At 36.4% G+C, this 6,836-nt stretch overlaps 1 gene segment (V, D, J or C); it reads right to left on the minus strand.

The window, feature by feature from the left end:
- Positions 1–1,058: 1,058 nt before the first annotated feature.
- LOC309705659 (Ig heavy chain V region 5A-like) lies at positions 1,059–5,755 on the minus strand. The segment is given in 4 exons: positions 5,596–5,755; positions 5,210–5,506; positions 1,307–1,378; positions 1,059–1,198 (listed from the first exon to the last, which is right to left on the minus strand).
- Between the last annotated feature and the right edge of the window lie 1,081 nt (positions 5,756–6,836).

Consider the following 6,836-nt stretch of genomic DNA (forward strand, 5'->3'; position numbering starts at 1 on the left):
AACACACTTTTGTATGAGACTCACTGGGCCTTTTAACCACCGGTTCAGAGTCTGTCAGAGTCTGACCATCAACACCTGTAAAGGCATAAAATAAGAAAAGAAAAAAAAAAGAAATCAAATGAATTGTTCTTCAAAGAAAATAAGAGCATGTTAACTAAAGATCAGGGAAAATCATCATCTGCCCAACAAAAGCTACAAGCAGCAATTATCTCTGCAATCTATGATACAGCATTCAGGATATGAATAGAATTGTATTTATTTATTTATTGCTTTCTTTATCTTTTATTTACTGTTCTTTCTGCTCCTGACCCCAATGACACATGCTTATTTTTTTTGCTATGATATTGGTTCTATTGTATTATCTCATTATCATCATCCTCTATCATGCACTCTTCATGTTGTTGATAGCATAGAAAGAACACTATGGAGACTAACTACAAGTAAAGTGCACACTTTAGGCCTCAAGCTTGCCTGAAGGCTTGAAAATACTTATTCAGAAGATGAACAACTACATCTTTCATTGAGTGAAGAAATCTTCTTGCTTATTTCCAAATATGGAAAAGACAAACAAGAACGTGGATCATTATACTGGTTTACTGATAAAAAAATTATTGTATTCAGTGCATTCACAAAATGGACCAAACCAAAAGCACATTTCCACAGATTGTATTTTTATACAACAATATTTTGTTGTTGTTTTTGTGTGTTCAATTGTACTGTGAAAAAATGACTTTTATGTATACTAATAATATGTTATGTTGAGAATACACATCAGTTGCACTTCCATTTGCATCCTTTTTTAGTTAATGACCCTCCACCCTTCTGAAAAAAATGGTATAATTGTAATTAATTGTATAATTGGTAGTAGTAGTATTGTTTTTGTTGTTTATTGTTTTTCATTAGATGAAGAGATAACTATGAAGCAATCAGTTCATATAAATCTTGTTAGAGTGAGGATGCTCTTTAAAATCATTAGTGGTCTTAGAGCGCCTCCTGTTGTGCTTTTACTGATGTTCAGGCAGAGTGCAGTTTTTGTTCAGCTCTAGTGATGTTTTGTGTTATTGTGGGTCTCTGGCACAGTAATACACTGCAGTGTCTTCTGGCTGCATATTCTGTCCAGTCAGAGTCACGGTGTTGCTGGAAGAGTCTAAGCTGATACTGAACTTGTTTTTTAGTGAATCTTTATAAGCTAAAGTTGCTGGAAGCTAGAGTTGCTAAACTCTGCTTCCAATCCACTCCAGTCCTTTCCCTGCAGGCTGTCTGATCCAAGCTGTCCAGCGGCCGGTCACAGAATAGGAAACCTGACAGGTGATGGTCAGACGTTGACTTGGCTGTACAGTCTCAGAGGCTTTCTGTGTCAACTGCTCACACTGTACACCTGCAAGTAGGAAAAGGTTATTTTTAACATGTGATTAAATTGTGTTGTTACAGATAATCTGATGAATATGGCAAATATAGGAGACTCACATGATCCACCTGCCAACAGCAGCAACAGAGCTACAGAAAACATGGTTTAATTGAGACTGATGTTCTGGTATCTCCACCCAAAAATTTGAGCAGTTTTCATGACTGAGTAGCGAGGAAGGTGAGTGATGTTTGCATAGAACAAAACACGTGCTTGTAAACTAGAGCAAGTAGCGCAGTCACTATACTAGCTGCCAAACTTGCCACGAGATCACATTTTGCCTAAAATTTGTTTAACCGTATTACCTAATGAAAATACATAAAAAATAAAGTCTAATTGCTTTTTTATGGAAAGGATCACTGTACTGCTGATTTTTTAAAATCATGTTTGCTGTTTACTTGACTGAAACATATGCATGAAGAATGTGCTGCAGCATTTAATTATTTATCCTGTGATATCAGGAACAGCTTTTTGCATTATTTAAATTTGCCCTGTAACACAGAATTTGCAATAAAAACTGTAATATTTTAGTAGATTAATTATCATGTCTAAAGGTAAAGCTCATTCAAGGCACTTTATGCCTTGAATACTTATGTTATTTAGTGCACAGACAGCCCTATTGTGCTAATGCACTTCAGTGTCTGTATTTATAAGGCAACAAACCTATTGGGAAAACTGATAAACACAGGAACCAAGTTGGTATGAATAAGTTATAACATTAATTTATGTATAAATTAATTTATATATGCTATTTTCAGGCTAAATAACTTACATGATTTGGTCAAGCCACAAACAGCTGCAGGTAAAGTAACAGTGTGCCAAATCTTATCAATGTGAGTGTATTGTAAGGGACACAGGATAAGTAATCATTTTACATTTCACACAAGTTTGGAGGTGGTTTGAATGTTTATGGTGTGTGTGTGTGTGTGTGTGTGTGTGTGTGTGTGTGTGTGTGTGTGTGTGTGTGTGTGTGTGTGTGTGTGTGTGTGTACTTGTATACTACATTATGCAACTACACAAGACACATTTATCTATATTAATAAGTAAAAATGAACTGTGGAAAGCTAGAGGATTTTGTACAGGAACTAAAACAGCTTTAATCACTGTGGCTCTCGAGCGCAATAATAAACAGCAGAATCTTCAGTCTTCAGGTTGTTCATCTGCAGCAACAACAGCTGTCTGCTGTCGTCTCTGGAGATGGTGAAGCGACCTTGGACTGACTGGGAGTAGAATCTCCTGCTACCACTGCCGCTATCGTGCCAGGCAATCCACTCCAGTCCTTTTCCAAGAGGCTGTCTGATCCATGCCATATAATTGCTGCTCAGTGTTAATCCAGAGGCTGTACAGGTCAATGTGTGTGATTGTCCAGGCCTTTTAATGGCTGGTTCAGATTCTGTTAAAGTCTGGGCACAAGCACCTGGTAGAAAAATAAGAAAATTGTGATTTTCTGCAAGCTGGCAAATTTTAAAAGACAGAGGATATTTTCTCACCTGTGCACCAAACAGTTAAAAGCAACAGTCTCATGTTACAGCCCATCATGTTGAAGTGTCTGTCGTCCTCTCTCCAGTCACATAAGAAGTGCTGGATTACATTTAGGTTTTGCATTGGCTCCTCCTCATAGTAAGTATTTCTAAGTATATTCCTCCAGCACTGTTACTGTTTCTTTTAGATCTTCAACTCCTGCCCCATAATGCTCTTATTATGATAGTGAATAAATGCAAATTGAATATTAGCCATATGATTTATGTCTTTGATTCACCACTGTCACAAAGTGCTTCGTCACAAGCCAGTGATATGACTTTAAACATGCAACTGAAGTTTAATTTACTTCAGTTTTGTTAAGTATGCTATCTTTCCGTTTTTTTTTTTTTTTTTTATTGACATTCTAGAATCACCACACAATACCATCAACTTCAGCCGTCCGTCAGTACATACATCTTTTTTCCTTTCTTTTCTCTACATTCAAACAACCAAAACATCCACAAGAATGACAGAAGAAGAAGAAAAGAAAAAGAAGCAAAACAGGAAACAACAAACAAAACAAATAAAAAATACATAAGGAAAAAGAAAAAAGAAAGAAAAATAAATAAATAAATATAGGGAGTTTGTTTTTGTTTCCATTAATGTACCTAATATTTCCTCTAGTCTTCTAGTAGTTAACAAAGTCAAAATCTAAAGCAAAAGCAAAAACTGGCCTGCGTTTTTTTAATGTAGTCCATCCATTTCTTCCATCATGATACAAACAGGTCCCTCTTGTAGTTCACATCTGCTGTCATTTTCTCCATTCTGTAAATGTCCATTGTGATGTTCATCCACATGTTCATAGTTGGGCTCTCTGAAGAAAGCCATTTTTTTGTGATGGCTTTTTTGCCTGCTGCCAGTAAAATATTAAACAAGTATTTATCGTTCTTTGTCCATCCTTCTGGCATAAGTCCAAAAAATAGAGTTTTACTTTCCAAAGGTAAATATCTTCCAAATGTCTCTTGTATTGCTGCATGTATTCCCTTCCAATAAGTTTTAATAACATGACAGTCCCAGAAAATATGGTAGCGATTTGCATTTGTCTTTTCGTTTTTTCATACAAGATTATTTAAGTGTATTGTTTGCTGAATTTCTTTAATTTATGATCATAATTACAGATATATCATGTATAAGATCACGAGTGTTCACGTCTGCAAAATGCTCTGTGCCCTTTACAGACAGCAAGTGCTATAGAGGTCCTTCAGGTGTCCAGTGATGTTCTGGTATTGTTAATGACCCTTCTTAGTGGCTTATTGTGTGCCATAGTGGAGCTTGACAACAACACAGAGATGCAATACGTCAGCACACTCTCAGTGGAGAAGTGGTAGAAGATGGTCAGCAGCTTCAAATTTAGGTTGATCCTCGTGAGGATCCTCAGAAACCAGGAATTTGAAGCTGGTCAGCCTCTCCACACACTTCCCAATGATGAAGATGGGCTGAAGGTCGGACTTCCTCCTGCTGAAAACAGTGATAAGTTTTAGGTCTTTGGGGTTTTTGGTCAACTTAAGGACCGATTTGTTGATTAATCACTGGCCCAGACTGAGTCAATGTTTGACCATCAATACCTAAAGACATGGTAACAGCTCATTAGTGCAATCTGCCTGTAACCAGCAAATAAAGCTGTGTTAGAGTTCAAGTCTGTCTGCTGAGTCCTGATCTGGGTCCACAATCATCTTGCCACACAACAGACCATAACATTAGAAGTCTGTGCAATCCACCATATATAAATACATCACAGGTATCAGTTTTGCATCAACTCCTCCTCCTTAAAATGACAAAAAACTGTTAATTCATGGTTATACATAGAAGGTAGGTATTTATGCCAATAACACTCTCAAAATCAACAATACACCACAAGCTCAGCAGTCTCTTATCATTTAACTCTAAAGGGTAACCTTTATTCTATGTAATACAAAACTTTTAAATTAAATATTTCTCAAAAATGCACCTACAAAAGTGAAATTTCACTAGAGATAATAACAAAAGAAGTTTTAAGTTGCTGGTTTCATTTAGAGGAGTTTATCTGCTGTGCAAAGATCTAAAATCTGACTTCATAGTACTTTCAAACATGATATATGAAAGCGAAATCCGTGTAGAATAAAAGGAACAAAGTTTGATTTGTTGATAAGAACATATGGACCATAGCATTTTTAGATTTTCCTTTTTCCTTCAACCATGTTGAGCAATCATTTGTGATCCTAGAGCTCCTCCTCTGGCAGCTTCATAAGTGATCAGGCTCGGAGGGGTTTTTGTTCAGGTCTGCTCATGGTTTGTGTTAATGTGTATCTCTCGCACAGTAATACACAGCAGTGTCTTCAGGCTGCATATTCTGTCCATTTAAAGTCACTGTCTTGCTTGAAGTGTCTAAGTCAATGCTGAACTTGTTCTTTAGTGAGTCTTTGTAAGCAGAGCCTCCAGTATATCTGGAACCAATCCACTCCAGTCCTTTCCCTGCAGGCTGCCTGATCCAGCCTGTCCAATAGCTGCTAAGAGAATAAGAGATCTGACAGGTGATGGTCAGACGGTGGCCTGGCTGCACTGTCACAGAGGCTGGCTGTGTCAACTGCTCACACTTTACACCTGTAAATAGAAAATATTATTTTTAACAGATGATTAGGTAAAGCCGTTAATGATAAACTATTGAGTTTGACAAATAAAAAGGGACTCACGAGATCCAGCTGCCAACAGCAGCAGAAGAGCTACAGAAAACATGGTTTATGTTGAGGGTGATGTTCTGGTATCTCCACCCCAAAGATGTGAGGAGTTTTTATGGCTGAGTAGCGAGGAAGGACACCGAGTTTGCATAGAATCAAACACAAGAGGCACCAGTGTTGGTACAGTTAGAGCCAAAAGAAAAATCTGCTATAATATAATAGTGTGATATAAACTTGCCAGGACTCATCTTTGCTTAGCATTTGTTGTACCTTATTACTCATTCAAATTTTCAAATCCAAAGGAAAGTTTAATCTCTTGTTTTTTTTTCTTATAACACATCTGTGCACCTGTGGTTTTAAAAATATGTCTGCTATTTTCTTGACAAAACTGACTAATTCAGTCATTTGTCAGATTCAGAAATATATTATAAGTGCCTCTTAATTACACAATTTAACTAATTATCTATTATTTCAAAAGGCACTTGATTCATTTCAGGACCATACGATTCATAAATATAGCAACAGAAATATGAGTAGGTACATCCTGTCCTTATTTTTTTTTTTCAGCACATTATTGTTATGTCTTCCAGCCTTAAACAAACATGGTGAAAGCTTTGCAGAAAGACATTATTTCCTGCATTTTCACAGGAAATATGTTAATTCTTTCAGAGGTTGCAGATCTGCAAAAATTGCACTTTTTACTGTTTGGGTTTAGTATTGCTTTGCCTGTTTGCAGTAATATTTTAGTAGGAAATAAAGCTTGTACAAGGCACTTGGGGCAGCTTAGCAATATTTTAAACAGGATGCACTGTGGGATCCATTTCATTCATGCACAAACAGCTGAAATAGTCCTGACACATTGCACTTCATTTTTCCATGTGAACAAATGTGTTGAAAAGTATTAATATAGCAGCACAGATATATAATGAACATGAAGATGTTCAGTCCAACACTCCCTCTATAACCTACACCAGATAATATTGGCAATAAATACATCAGTGCTTTGCAGAATATTGCCAGTGTGAGTTTATTTAAAGGGACATATTATAAGCAGGCTTTTCGAGTTGAAGAGATGTTTGACTCACACTAAGACTATATATATTAACAATAAAAACATTCAGAGATTGGAAAAAAGTAATAACATAATAATAGTAATAATATTACCATGTTCATGAGAATTTAAGAATGAAGAGCCATGATTAATTTTTATGATTGCTGGGTATTTGTGCAGGTTAGTGTGTGGTTTGCATCACTGT

Source organism: Aulonocara stuartgranti (assembly GCF_965226115.1).
Source record: "Aulonocara stuartgranti genome assembly, chromosome: 4".
Classification (NCBI taxonomy): domain Eukaryota; kingdom Metazoa; phylum Chordata; class Actinopteri; order Cichliformes; family Cichlidae; genus Aulonocara; species Aulonocara stuartgranti.